At 43.0% G+C, this 13,557-nt stretch overlaps 1 protein-coding gene across 5 annotated transcripts in view; it reads right to left on the bottom strand.

The window, feature by feature from the left end:
* The window catches only part of CDH23 (cadherin related 23), a 556,038-nt gene that overhangs the window by 500,459 nt on the left and 42,022 nt on the right, over positions 1 to 13,557 (bottom strand). The gene's annotated exons all lie outside the window — the stretch shown is intronic.

Here is a 13,557-nt window from a genome sequence, read left to right as displayed (position 1 = left end):
AATGTGGCTAGAGTGGGTAGAGTATTAGGCTAGGGCCTGGGAGACCCAGATTCAAATCCCTACTCTGCAGCTGGGAAACATTAGGCTAGTCGTTCTCTTTTGGCCTAACCAACTTCAGAGGATATGTGGGGATAAAATGGAGAAGGAAAGAATGATGTAACCTGCTTTGGATCCTCTTTGGGAAGAAAAGGTGGGACAGAAATATCTAAATTAAAAGTCTGGTGTTTGTTAGTTTTTTAAAATTTAGATAGCTTTCCAGGTACAATTCACACATCAGTCCTCAAAATTTATTAGTGCACTGACCAATCACTCAGGAAACAACACTGAGAAAGTGCAATGGTTCCTCCAGACAGTGCATTCATTGCAATTACAGCTGCTACATGGAAAGAAGTTGTGGAGAGTGGCACAGGAATGTACCGACCAGTTCATGGCAAATGGCATTCATCTTGCATTTGTTGTGGAACTCACCTTTGCCAAAAACATAGGTTTATGTATAAACGTCTTATTTGTGTTTTATTTTTTAAAGATAGAAAAATTTTTCAGACAATGTTCACTGTCTTTCATACAATCCATCACAAAATAATCTTTCTAGATAAATATTAAAGACGTGAGCAAGCCATGGCTACTTCCTACAACAAAACTATTGCCAAAATACACCCATTATGTGGTCTGATTTTAGACAGGCCCTGAGCACCAACTTTGCCATTAAACCCAGCCACTTGGCTTTTTGCTGCTGCTGCTACTGATGCTGATATAATACATAGACCTTCCCAAAGACAATGTTTTTTTTTAAACAATTATTATTTTCTCTTTGTTGCACGGGGTGTCAGACAATGCACAGGAAGAGGAGATGGCAATTACTGTTTTAGCTCATGATTAATACCTGGTATTGTTTCTAGGGATTTGGAAGCGTTTGCCTCCTCAGCCTTAATTCCACCAGAGCATTTTGTTGTTTCTTTCTCCTTTTGATAATGAGACTCACTTATTTCAGCCACATGTGCTTGCCTTTTCAACAGCCACCACAAACCAAACCCTTGGATGAGAACTCAATCATTTATGAGTGTACAGTTCTTAGCACTGTGACAAACTGGAAAACAGACATTATGTATGATGACAGTCTCTTTCACGATCATTATTAGAACCTGAGTACCATGGTGTAGTTTGAGAGGTAATGTGGAGCAGTGGTTAAAGAGCATCAGACTCTAATCTGGAGAACTGAATTTGATTCCCCATTCCTCCACATGCAGCCAATTGGGTGTCCTTGGGCTAGTCCAAGTTATTTTAGAGCTGTTCTTGCAGAGAAGTTCTCTTAGAGTTCTCTCAGCCCTACCAACTCACAGGGAGAAGAAGGAAGAGGAAGGAAAAGGTGTTTGTAAGCCACGTTGGGACTCCTTCGGGTAGTGAAAAGTGGGGCATAAAAAACTAGCACTAAAAAACCTCTCTCAAATAATATCTTTCAGCCATACTTGCTACGGTCTTGTGAGCCTGGTCACTGTAGCACAGGGATCCCTGAGTTTTCTGAGCCTGTGTGCACCACTGGAATTCTGACACGACATGGTAGATGCAACCACAAAATGACCACTACAGGAGTGGAGCCACATGAAGATACAGGAGACGAGGAATAATTTTAAAAAATACATTGGTGGAAAGAAGTATGAATGAAAATAAAACCAACATTGCAATGGTAGTTGCTGCTTGTTGTTATGTGCAAAGTCGTGTCCGACCCATCGCGACCCCATGGACAATGATCCTCCAGGCCTTCCTGTCCTCTACCATTCCCCGGAGTCCATTTAAGTTTGCACCTACTGCTTCAGTGACTCCATCCAGCCATCTCATTCTCTGTCGTCCCCTTCTTCTTTTGCCCTCGATCGCTCCCAGCATTAGGCTCTTCTCCATGGAGTCCTTCCTTCTCATGAGGTGGCCAAAGTATTTGAGTTTCATCTTCAGGATCTGGCCTTCTAAAGAGCAGTCAGGGCTGATCTCCTCTAGGACTGACCGGTTTGTTCGCCTTGCAGTCCAAGGGACTCGCAAGAGTCTTCTCCAGCACCAGAGTTCAAAAGCCTCAATTCTTTGACGCTCGGCCTTCCTTATGGTCCAACTCTCGCAGCCATACATTGCAACTGGGAATACCATAGCCTTGACTAAACGCACTTTTGTTGGCAGGGTGATGTCTCTGCTTTTTAGGATGCTGTCTAGATTTGCCATAGCTTTCCTCCCCAGGAGCAAGCGTCTTTTAATTTCTTTGCTGCAGTCCCCATCTGCAGTGATCTTGGAGCCCAGGAAAATAAAATCTGTCACTATCTCCATTTCTTCCCCATCTATTTGCCAGGAATTGAGAGGGCCGGATGCCATGATCTTTGTTTTCTTGATGTTGAGTTTCAAGCCAAATTTTGCACTCTCCTCCTTCACCCGCATCAACAGGCTCTTTAGTTCCTCTTCACTTTCTGCCATTAGAGTGGTATCATCTGCATATCTGAGGTTGTTGATATTTCTCCCTGCAATCTTGATCCCAATTTGTGACTCCTCTAATCCCGCATTTCTCATGATGTGCTCTGCATACAAGTTAAATAGGCAAGGTGACAGTATACAGCCTTGCCGAACTCCTTTCTCAATTTTAAACCAGTCAGTGATTCCATGTTCAGTTCTCACTGTTGCTTCTTGACCTGCATATAAATTTCTCAAGAGACCAATAAGATGCTCTGGTATTCCCATCTCTTTAAGAACTTGCCACAATTTGTTGTGCTCCACACAATCAAAGGCTTTAGCATAGTCAATGAAGCAGAAGTAGACGTTCTTCTGGTACTCCCTAGCTTTCTCGATGATCTAGCGTATGTTGGCAATTTGATCTCTAGTTCCTCTGCCTCTTCGAAATCCTGCCTGTACTTCTGGAAGTTCTCGGTCCACATATTGCTGGAGCCTAGCTTGTAGGATTTTGAGCATAACTTTGCTAGCATGAGAAATTAGTGCAATGGTGCGGTAGTTTGAACATTCTTTGGCATTGCCCTTCTTTGGGATTGGAATGTAAACTGACCTTTTCCAATCCTGTGGCCATTGTTGAGTTTTCCAAATTTGCTGGCATATTGAGTGTAGCACTTTTACTGCATCGTCCTTTAAGATTTTGAATAGTTCAACTGGAATGCTGTCACCACCACTAGCTTTATTGTTGCTCAGACTTCCTAAGGCCCATTTGACTTCACATTCCAGGATGTCTGGCTCCAGGTCAGTAACTACCCCACTGTGGTCATCAGGGATGTTAAGCTCGCTCTTGTATAGTTGTTCTGTATAATTTTGCCACCTTTGTTTAATCTCTTCTGCTTCTGTGAGGTCCCTACCATTTTGGTCTCTTATCATACCCAACTTTGCATGAAATGTTCTCTTCATATCTCCAATTTTCTTGAAAAGATCTCTGGTCCTCCCCATTCTATTGTTTTCTTCTATTTGTTTGCACTGTTCATTTAAGAAGGCATTCTTATCTCTTCTAGCTTTTCTCTGGAATTCTGCATTCATTTGGGTGTATCTTTCTCTTTCTTCCTTGCCTTTCACTTCCCTTCTCTCCTTAGCTATTTGTAAAGCTTCCTCAGACAGCCATTTTGATTTCTTGCATTTCTTTTTCTTTGGGATGGTTTTAGTTGCTACCTCTTGTACAATGTTGCGAACCTCCGTCCATAGTTCTTCAGGCACTCTGTCTATCAGATCTAATTCCTTAAATCTATTTGTCACCTCTACTGTGTATTCGTCAGGGATATGATTTAGTTCATACCTGAGAGGCCTAGTGCTTTTCCCTACTTTCTTCAATTTAAGCCTAAATTTTGCAACAAGAAGCTCATGATCTGAGTTGCTGCTAAGACAATGTTATTCTGCACAACCAGTTAGCTATCTGATGGCCAATCAGAAGCCCTGCTGGAGAGGAACCCCAACTCCTCCACACACCTTTCTGAAACCCCCTAGCAGGTGCCGGGACAGGCATCAGCTGGCACCATGTTACTCACAAGCACCACACTGGAGACCCCTTCTCTAGCTGTTTCTGAAATGGGGAACAGAAGTTTTATATGGTTGGCGGGGGCATTGTTTGTTTTACTTAATCTGGGGATATCAACACTAAGAGTTACCAAGTCCAAGGGCCAACATTTTATCCATTGACCATCCTGATAAGGAGGAAAAGTGAACACATGTGAAGAGTGTGGCATTGAGAGCGAGTGAGAGTGCTGGCAAGTTCCCGAAAAGGTATAAATGCATAACATAATGCATTTGACAGATAGGCTTACTTTGGTTCCCAGCCAGTGCCACCATAGCCAGCCCTCGTACTTATTAAGAGATACAGTTTAGGTGCCAGACAGCAGACATCATTAAACAAGGGAAATTGGGGTTTTAATTGGCCTGTCAGAAATACTTTGCATCTTGTTTCTGGCTCACCTATAAAAGCAGGTGCCCAGTTCTGAATGCAAACCATCACTGCAGCACCTGAAAGTTTATCTGACACTAGTACAATAAGCACAGCTTTAGTGTGAAATATACTTCAAAATTAATGCAGATCCTGTTGCGTAGATTAGAAGAAGCTTATTCCGGTTCATGTTATTCTAGTCTTCTTGGAAAAATCCACTGAGAACTGAAAAATTTGGGGGGGGGGTCCTTTTTCTACTGAAAACATTTGTTGACCCTTAATATTTTGAAGGAGGTCAAAGTGTGCAACTCTATATAATCTTGCTTGGGAACTAACACAGTAAAACACTTCTCTTGTATAAGATCAGTTTGCAGAGAGGCAACAAAATACACACAGGTTGATGCCTTTTACAACTTTGACAAGTTGAATATCATGGTGAAAAGGTTTGTCCCCAACCTCAAGGGCCATTCCGCACAAAGGGCAATGTGGCTAGATCTGTGCGCTATTGAAAAGCGCTGCAGACAAAAGCGTCAGATCGCGGTAACGCACACAGCCGTTCCTAGCGAAAAAAGGCTCTCCCACTAGCACTGTTTTTGTAATGCACAAGTTTCTGGTCTTACCGAAATCGCAATAGGGGAGGCGGTATTTTTCCATGCTTCCTCCCGCCCCTTAACAGCCAATTAACTGTTGTGTTCATGTTTCCCTTTAAGAACTCTTTTTAAAAAAAAACGAAAACACCATAGCAACGCATATTCGTTCCTTCAATGTATCAGAAAGACCTTTTTCGCAGGCGTAGGGGCTGGCCCTTAATCGTTTACAGACTCCTCAAGTTAACCGCCCCCCCCGGGCAAGATTTGTGTCCAAAATTATGGGCAGTGTCAAACAAGGGGTTGTAATGTGCTTGGGAACTTTAAAGACACTTGCAGTAGGGAGCTTTGTTTAACTTTTAATCACTTCTGTGGAGAGACTTTAGCTGGAGAAGCCTCTGAGAAGCCTCGCTCGTTCGTTGCTTTCCCCGTCTAAGGAAAAAAAATGGCGATCGCTTCGCCGGAAGTTCGGTGGCAAGAGCGGGGGAGGGACTTTCTTTCTACCGCTACATTGAGAACGCACATGCCTTTCGCTGATGTGTTGCAGCTTGTGCACAGAAGTGTAGCGGTTTTCTCAGGGGGAATCCACTTTTCTGGATTTCCCGTAAAGCGCTACAACGAAGCACTTTTTGCAGGAGTGTTGCAGATTGTGTGTGACGTCATGCGGAACCTTGAATTAGTAGCGTTTACCAAAGGTAAGACTTCTGCTACATTTAAGTTGTACGGAATGGCCCCAAGATTTGCCTGAATTGTATTAAAACACTTGAGCCTTTTTAGATTGGAATTAAAAGGCTGTTGTATCTTGCATGTTTCTAGAAAAGTCTCCATGATCCAACCATTGTGATCCATGCAACAGTCACCTCCAGACTAGATTATTGCAACTTGCTTTTTGCAGGGCTATCCTTGACGCTAACAGAAACTCCAGCTGATCCAGAATATGGCTGTACAAATCCTTAAGGGAACATCATGGAGGGCACATATACAATCTGTGCTCTCCCAGCTTCAGATTGGAGACAGAATCAAATTCAAGGTTCTGGTCATGTTAGCCCTAAATAGTCTGGGACCATGATACATGTGGGGCTGCCTCACCCTGTACACCTGCAAAGAACATTAAGATCAAGTCAGCAAAATTTGCTTAGGATCCTCGGCCCCAAGGAGATCAGACTGGCCTCAACCAGAGCCAGGGCCTTTGTGGTCCTGGCCCTTGTCTGATGGAGATCATAGCCCTGCAGGACCTTAAATGGTTCCACAGGTCTTGTAAAACAGAGCTGTCCCACCAGGCCTATAACATCATTGAGTAGAGCTGGCCTCCCTTTCAAAACCCTAACTGCACATCACTTGGGGCCAATAAGAGTCCTCTATTCCCTTCCTTGCCACTGAAATCGAGAACAGACAATTATGGAAGGAACTGTTTTTAGATGTTTTAGACTTTTATGTAGTGTACATATTTATATCTTTAATATGACATCCCCTGCCCCAAGTCCAAAGGGTAACAAATATTATAAATAATGTTGTATGATCATTTTATCAATATCTTACCCATGAACATACAGCATTCAAAACCAAAAGAAAAGTCCAGATTTTAACAAAGTGTTTCAATTTTGCGTCACCTGCTTCTCCTTCCTCCACATATTTTTGTTTGGACTCCTCCTTCACCCTTCCAATTAACTATGTTCCCCTTCCCACCTATGAAATCCTAGCAGTGTTACAAATTGTGATCACTATACTTCCATCAACAAACTGACATGCAAGAATATCAGGATGTTAATCCAAGTAGGCATGTTTGCATATTCTTAGCTGGCATGAGGAAACTGACTTACTGAACAAGAATTACCCTTATCCTGAAATTGATGAGTATTTAAGTCTGTCCTCTTCATCTGCTTAATTTTATTAAAACAACCCGTTCATCAAAATAGCAGCGGACTCCTCAGGGAGAATAATAGGGCAGAAGAGATCCCTTTGTTGATCATCTTCTTCCTGCATAACATCTATCCCCGTGGATGATTAGCTAAGAAGTGCTTTAGATCAGCTTTACTCTAAAACATAAAACGGCAGCCAGGAGACAGGTAATGGCAGAGAGGCAGATAACTACAAAGCGTATCAATAAACAAAACCTGTTGCAGCTCATCGGAAAAGGATGTCTTGGAATTGGAGCATTTCCTATTAAAAAGATGCTGCTGTATGACTCAAAACAGGCAGACAGATGGACAACGAGACAGCAGCAGCTTTGTGTTATTTTAGCAATAAGTTCAAGGCCCCTTTCCCCCCTTCTCTGCATATTAGTTTAAGTAGTTGACACTCTTTGTTGACGTAAATGAAAACTGTATTTAAATAAAATGAGGCTTTGAGAAATAATGGCAATAAGTGAAATGAAAGAGGGGGGAGAACATAACGCTAGCTTATTAGCCAGTGGCTCCAGTTCTCGGAATGGCAATGAATGTTGCCTTCTTGGTGATAATTCCGACACCTGACCACATTGGCAGCTCCTTTTCTTCCCTTATATATACACACATACACACAGACATACACACACACATATACATACATAGGCTTTTCACATAGCATATTTTGTCCTTTGGAATGCAGTGAGAAGTAACTTTCCAAAATACACTTCACTGTAAAAAAAAAATCTAATGATGTTGCAATAAAAATCTATATATCAGAGACTAACAGATAAGTGCATCACTGTATTGTGACACAGGATGTGAAATTACATGAGAACAAGAGCCAGCATGGTGTAGTGGTTAGGAGTGTGGATTGATTCCTTGCTCCTCCACATGCAGCCAGCTGGGTAACCTTGGGCTCATCATGGCACTGATAAAGCTGTTCTGACCGAGCAGTAATATCAGGGCTCTTTCTACCTCAGCCACCTCACAGGGTGTCTGTTGTGGGGAGAGGAAAGGGAAGGCGAATGTAAGCTTCTTTGAGACTCCTTCGGGTAGAGAAAAGCAGCTTATAAGAACCAACTCAACTCTCTACTCTATTTGTAAAGAGACAGAAATCAAAGCTTTCTCACAGGAGCTCCAAATTTTATCAAGTATTTTTTAAAAGCAATTATATTATGTAGAGTAATAGATATAAGACACATGGTGAGTAAAAACAGCACCTTTGTTATGACCAATTACACAGATGAAACAGGCAGGCATATTACACAGAACTTTGCCTCCTCTCCCATGTTACTCAGTCACACTCATAATCCAATGTGACCATTCAAGATTAGCCAAAGGTGACATTTGTAATGATCCTACAAATTCTGATCAGTGGTCTTCAGCCTTTCCAGATCCAGAACCCATCACGAAACCCCAAGGGGCGGCAGCATGGGATCCAGAAGGCTACATACAAACACAACAGGAAGTAGTAATAACGTGACAGGAAAACAAAAACCCAGCAAAATGACCTATCATTGGGGAGAGAGGGATGCACACTGCAAGCTCATGTGGGACACTGGTGGTCTGACTGGCAGGGATATCAGGAGGGCAGAGTAACTGCCCCAGGCCTGACTAGGGGAAAAGAAGCCAAAGGAGAGCATTCCCTGTATGTCTAGGACATTGTAGGACTGGCAAGGATGGCCAGGCACGGTCTTGCTTGATGCTGGGAAGAGAGCTAAGGCAAGGGGCCATTTTTGCAAGGTGGGAGGCCTCTGCCCCTGCCTACCTTTAGACAGAATCCTCTCCATTGCAGAGCAATTTTGCTTCACTATCCTTCAAGCATGGCATACAGTGCAAAGCTGGAGACATCATACCATTGCTTTCTATACATGTCCCGCCCCCCCCCCCAAAAAAACACCAAAGAGGGGGGAAGGAATAATAGCCCTACAGAATTTTGCAACTTAGCAAGTGGGTCTCTGTGACTATGGGATGAAGTCTGCTATAACAGACCTGCATGGCCAATCACTTCTTTAATGGAAGTATGTTTTTGTGCATCTCTACAGGACTGGAACAGTGTCTATCAAGATCCTCATAGAGCAAAACCGTAGAATTTAGCTGCACACTTTGCACCTGTTTGTGCTTGCCTCCTGTTGTTAGTTCTCGGGTTTCTGTGAAGGCTCGCTTTCCTAGAGAGCAGGAGCAGCTTATGACAAACTGATCCGTTCTAGAAGCAGTTGGCAGCTGAACTATCCATTATTGATGCTCCTGTAAGACTAGGTGAGCCCAGCTAGCCACAGATGGTCATTGTAGTTTACTGTGTTTACCATAGAATAATATTCAAGCAAGTGATGCCATAAACCCTTTTAGCATCTACGGCTGAAATCCTGCTCACACTTAACTGGAAATAAGGCACAACGAACGTTGCAGTACTTGCTAAACATGATTAGGAACAGGCTGTACCAGTCAATTAGTTTAGGGGAAAACAATAAATGCCTTGGCACCAGCACAGTTGTATATATTAACAAAAATGTGTTTGTGGATGACCTCCAGTATAGTTTCTAAGATCTACCTTGGATGAACTGTATAAACTGCTTGGGGGTGTTAGGTTCAGGAATTGTTCTATCTTTTCGGCAGAACAAAAATTGAACTGAGTTGCGCAGTTACCACAAATTAACACTAGAGGGAAACAATCATATATATTCGGAAGAACCTTAGAGCTATAATTAATTTGGGAGGATATTTAAATGATTTGACAGGCAATAGTAACAATAATTTGAGTATCGCCAAGTTGCAAACAAAGCTAACAGTGGAGGGGGGAAATATTGTTGGGCATGATGGAAAAGCCCTTTTGGATGATGGTTACAATAGTCTTTTTGATGACAGATAGGGAAGGTTCAGTAGTTTTGCACCTAGCCATGCTAGGTGCAAAATTAGGCTCAGATATATAAGGAGGTTACTGGAACACAGATACAAAGTCAGTTCTCAAAAATCTGCACCTTAGATTTATCCCCAGATTTAACAGGAACACACTGGTCATTTCAAGTTTACTTATTTTATTTCTCTGACATCCTACTTTCCTGCCCAATGGGAATCCAAAGTGGCTTACAACATCATCTCCATTTTTATCCTAACAACTCTGTGAGGTGAGTTACACTAACCATGAATAACTAGCCCAAGATCAGCCAGCAATATTCCAATGCAGGGGGGGGGGGGATGTAAACCTGTCTTTCTCAGATCCCAGTCTTACATTTCAGCCACCACACCACACTGGCTGTTTGTAAGCTGGAGAGCATAAAGAAAATGTGGTACTCATTATATTAACAGAGCCAGAGCTTCCTGCATTTTTAAATATAAATATTTCCTTGATTTATCTTGGCCTTGAAAATGTTTTTTTTTTTGTGGCTTTCATTTAAAAATGCAAAACAGGCTAAAAAAAAAACATTTCTTGACTGACACCCAAGGGGCCTCAAAGCCAGCATCAGACTTTAATGTGGAGGAAGCCCCTGGGGAGAGACAGCACCACAGGGGGGCTTGTGTTGGACGGAGCTGTTGTCTTCATGATCCCAGGAGGCAATGGCTCAAAGTGACCCAATTTGCCAAGTGGTAGAGAATAAGCCCAGAAAGAGACTGTGCTTATGGGTTTTCCCCACAACATAAAGTAAAACTATTAAATGTAGCTACAACTGACTTGTATCCTGATTTGTCTTACATCTTGGAACTCTTCTGTATGCCAATAAAGGTAGTTGTTCTTAGCTACAACTGACTGCTAAAGGCTTGCTCTGCTCCCAACCTTCATGGGATCTCTGTATCTCTCATGGCGTAAGAGAGATATTTAGACTCTTGCTGGCCTTTGCATTTCCATTGTGGAGATTCCATTGGTTATTTCTTGCTTACAAAAAGCCAGGAGTGCAACCCAGCACCAGCACCAGTTTATAACTGCATCTCTACTCAGTGTTATGTACCAGATGACAACAACAAGACCAGGTCTTGAGTTCACACAAGATATGTAACAGCTGTGCCCCTGTTCTCACCCCTCCTTTTTAACACTGAGGCTGATGAAGATCTCTGGTGAACTCACTGTTGAATTCATTTTGTTAGGTACTAAGAAACAGTACCCTGTCATGACTGTTATCGTAAAATTTGTCTCCACTAAAACATTTACTTACACTATATTGAAATATAAGCCTCTTTGCATTCAGGAACGGAAGAAATTGCAACAATAATTCGTGGCCATTTTAGTAATTCCAGCTCAATTTGCCAAGGAACCAGACCATTGCATTGATGTCTTCCTTTTTCTTTCCCTCCCAGCTTAGAAACAGAGAATGGCAAGAACACATTCTGTGGTATGCTCAGTTTTAAGATGTTGGCTTAGAGCATCTGCTGATTATGATTATGGGCTGCCCAAAGCTCTCTACAGCCTGCTGGGCAGCAGCCTTCTGAAATTGCCAATCACATTCCAAGCACGCCTTTGAACAATTTCACTGAAAGCCTTGGTGGGCCGTCAGTTTTCCACAGGACAAACTACCTTCGTTCTGTTGGGGGGTGGGGAGGGGAAATTTCAATTCACACAAAACCTAGAGGGCTATGTAGGTATTCAAAAGCAAGTATGGTGCACTTTAATAAGTACAAGAGGACTGCCTTTTAACCTAGATTTTAGGTTCAGTATCTCTCCAGGACTGTCACGGCATGGCTCTTGTCCATTTCCACAAAGCATGTTCCTGTGCACACAGAGATCCAAGACTCTAGGACAGGGGAAATACTAGGACGGGGTAGATGCCTGTGTAAAAAGGTGCCCACGTACCCTCCCCTGACCCAGCTTTCCAGCTTTCTAACCTGTGGAAGAACCTGTGGGAATCCATTGGTGCACAGAACTCTGCATAGGTGTCCAGCTGAACATGGGAGGCAGGGAAGGCAGCCAGTGCATGCAATTCCTACCTCCCTTGTTCAGCTAGACACCTACGCAGAGTTCTGTGCACCAATGGATTCCCACAGGTTCTTCTACAGGATAGAGACTGCTACAAAAAGCAGGATCTCAATCACTTATGCATGCATAGCGCTCCCTGAAGATGTTTGGTTCACACACAGAGACCACAGAGGGAAGCCTATGGGCATCCGTGTACTATCTGCCTATAGTGTATGGACTCTTGGAAAGTAGTCATTATGCACTGTATTAAAATCAATAGCTGCTATAAAAGAGTAGTTGTGCCCTTAGGAGGAGGAGGCTGAAGTAAAATAACAGCAGCAGCAACAACAAAGAGAAGAACAACAAGAAGAAAAAGAATAGTTGGTTTTCTTATACCCTGCTTTTCACTACCCAAAGGAGTCTCAGAGCAGCTTACAAATACCTTTCCTTTCCTCTCCCCACAACAGACACCCTGTGAGGTAGGTGGGTCTGAGAGAGTTCTGACAGAACTGTTCTGTGGGAACAGCTCTAACAGGACTATGACTAGCCCAAGGTCACCCAGCTGGCTGAAGGTGGAGTAGGGGGGATTCAAACCAGACTTGCCAGATCAGACGCCATCACTCTTAACCAGTGCACCAAGCTGGCTCACCTGTGCGAATGGGGACAATTAGATTTGAAAGTTACATCCAAGGAAAAGGAAAGAAAGGTATGTGGTGATCTACGAGTGAATCAAGGGATGCTGAATATTGCCCTGGGCTCAACTGATCATTTGGCTTCCAAAGAAGCCGGGATTATAATTTCACTCTTTGGTGCCTTAATCTCTGTTAGCCAGGCCTTTGAAGGGAACCTTTTAATCTGGTTCTTCTAAATGTCTGATTGGGTTAGTAAGAAGAAGAAGAGCTGTTTTTTGTACCCTGCTTTTTACTACCCCAATGAGTTTCAAAGCAGCTGGTGGAAGAGCAGAGAATCAAACATAGTTCTCCACATTAGAGGCCACAGCTCTTAACCATGACACCAAACCGGCTCTCCAGGAAACGCTCAGGCTGCAGGGCAATCTATGAAACTGCTAGCTTGTACTGGAGTTCCGTGTCAAGGCTCCAATATCAAGGAGGGGTCCTGTCAGGCTGAGCTAAGATGCTCTGCCTTCCATCCATTCTCAGGAGAGAATAGCATTCCTCCCTTGTAAGCAATAGGATTAGCCAGCAATGCACTTTTTGATTCTTTTTGAAGTGTTTTGCCTCTATTCTGTGTATCTTGTAATGGTGCTTTCTAGGATTTATGTTTGGCTATTAAAGATTTATTTTACTCAAGATCTCCGGCTGCTTGGAGGAAAATCTCCTCTATGATGCTCAGGCAGTTGGGTTTATGCTGACCAGTTTTCATCACTGAGTAAGGGCAGCTCTGATGGATACAGAGAGAGATGGGACAAAGCCATCTAGTCTCTTGTTCTCCCTTTCTCATACACACACACAGGTGGGGGGGGGGAGAGAGAGAGAGAGAGAGAGAGAGAGGTTCTGCCTAAAAGGGGCAAGATTCAAAGTAATTCATTTTTGTGAATTTGGAACAGGGTGAAATTCTGAGAGATGGGATAGATCAAGAGCAGCTGAGGCATTCTGGAAGTTACTACTATTAGTGTGACAATAACAAGATCAACTTAAAATCAGAGTCCAGTAGCACCTTTAAGACCAACAAAGATTTATTCAGGGCATGAGCTTTCGAGTGCAAGCACTCGACAAAGAGTACTTGCACTCGAAAGCTCACGCCTTGAATAAATCTTTGTTGGTCTTAAAGGTGCTACTGGACTCTGATTTTGTTGTG

The sequence above is a fragment of the Paroedura picta genome, chromosome 8 (assembly GCF_049243985.1).
Source record: "Paroedura picta isolate Pp20150507F chromosome 8, Ppicta_v3.0, whole genome shotgun sequence".
Lineage (NCBI taxonomy): Eukaryota > Metazoa > Chordata > Lepidosauria > Squamata > Gekkonidae > Paroedura > Paroedura picta.
Note: the sequence above shows the minus strand (reverse complement) of the source record. Positions and strands in the feature narration are given on the sequence as shown.